This window comes from Convolutriloba macropyga, unplaced genomic scaffold (assembly GCF_964194025.1).
Source record: "Convolutriloba macropyga unplaced genomic scaffold, txConMacr16.3 SCAFFOLD_3899, whole genome shotgun sequence".
Taxonomy (NCBI): domain Eukaryota; kingdom Metazoa; phylum Xenacoelomorpha; order Acoela; family Convolutidae; genus Convolutriloba; species Convolutriloba macropyga.
Window position 1 is genome coordinate 17,501 of NW_027452315.1, and position 1,954 is coordinate 19,454.

The following is a 1,954-nucleotide window of genomic DNA, read 5'->3' on the forward strand; positions in this document are numbered from 1 at the left end:
TAAATTAGCTGAAGTAAGCTGAAGCATCGCTTTGCTGTCTGAAAGTGTTGCCTCGTCATCTATGCGCTCCCAAATGGCCTAACACTGGCAGCCAATCAGAGTGCGAGAAAAGCGCTCCCAAATGGCCTAACACTGGCAGCCAATCAGAGTGCGAGAAAAGCGCTCCCAAATGGCCTAACACTGGCAGCCAATCAGAGTGCGAGAAAAGCGCTCCCAAATGGCCTAACAGTGGCAGCCAATCAGAGTGCGAGAAAAGCGCTCCCAAATGGCCTAACAGTGGCAGCCAATCAGAGTGCGAGAAAAGCGCTCCCAAATGGCCTAACAGTGGCAGCCAATCAGAGTGCGAGAAAAGCGCTCCCAAATGGCCTAACAGTGGCAGCCAATCAGAGTGCGAGAAAAGCGCTCCCAAATGGCCTAACAGTGGCAGCCAATCAGAGTGCGAGAAAAGCGCTCCCAAATGGCCTAACAGTGGCAGCCAATCAGAGTGCGAGAAAAGCGCTCCCAAATGGCCTAACAGTGGCAGCCAATCAGAGTGCGAGAAAAGCGCTCCCAAATGGCCTAACAGTGGCAGCCAATCAGAGTGCGAGAAAAGCGCTCCCAAATGGCCTAACAGTGGCAGCCAATCAGAGTGCGAGAAAAGCGCTCCCAAATGGCCTAACAGTGGCAGCCAATCAGAGTGCGAGAAAAGCGCTCCCAAATGGCCTAACAGTGGCAGCCAATCAGAGTGCGAGAAAAGCGCTCCCAAATGGCCTAACAGTGGCAGCCAATCAGAGTGCGAGAAAAGCGCTCCCAAATGGCCTAACAGTGGCAGCCAATCAGAGTGCGAGAAAAGCGCTCCCAAATGGCCTAACAGTGGCAGCCAATCAGAGTGCGAGAAAAGCGCTCCCAAATGGCCTAACAGTGGCAGCCAATCAGAGTGCGAGAAAAGCGCTCCCAAATGGCCTAACAGTGGCAGCCAATCAGAGTGCGAGAAAAGCGCTCCCAAATGGCCTAACAGTGGCAGCCAATCAGAGTGCGAGAAAAGCGCTCCCAAATGGCCTAACAGTGGCAGCCAATCAGAGTGCGAGAAAAGCGCTCCCAAATGGCCTAACAGTGGCAGCCAATCAGAGTGCGAGAAAAGCGCTCCCAAATGGCCTAACAGTGGCAGCCAATCAGAGTGCGAGAAAAGCGCTCCCAAATGGCCTAACAGTGGCAGCCAATCAGAGTGCGAGAAAAGCGCTCCCAAATGGCCTAACAGTGGCAGCCAATCAGAGTGCGAGAAAAGCGCTCCCAAATGGCCTAACAGTGGCAGCCAATCAGAGTGCGAGAAAAGCGCTCCCAAATGGCCTAACAGTGGCAGCCAATCAGAGTGCGAGAAAAGCGCTCCCAAATGGCCTAACAGTGGCAGCCAATCAGAGTGCGAGAAAAGCGCTCCCAAATGGCCTAACAGTGGCAGCCAATCAGAGTGCGAGAAAAGCGCTCCCAAATGGCCTAACAGTGGCAGCCAATCAGAGTGCGAGAAAAGCGCTCCCAAATGGCCTAACAGTGGCAGCCAATCAGAGTGCGAGAAAAGCGCTCCCAAATGGCCTAACAGTGGCAGCCAGCTAGAGCTAGCTTAAGTTAGCTTGGGTTAGCTTGAGTTAGCTTTAATTAGCTTTAATTAGCTTAAGCTAGCTTAAGTTAGCTTGGGTTAGCTTGAGTTAGCTTGAGCTAGCTTGAGTTAGCTTGAATTAGCTTGAGTTAGCTTGAATTAGCTTGAGTTAGCTTGAGTTAGCTTGAATTAGCTTGAGTTAGCTTGAGTTAGCTCGGGTTAGCTTGAGTTTGACTTCATTAACCCAAGTTAGCTTGGGTTAACTTCATTAAGTTAGCTTGAACTAGCTTGAGTTAGCTTGAGTTAGCTTGAGTTAGCTTGAGTTAGCTTGAGTTAGCTTGTCTTAGCTTTAGCTAGCTTGAGTTAGCTTGAACTAGCTTTAGC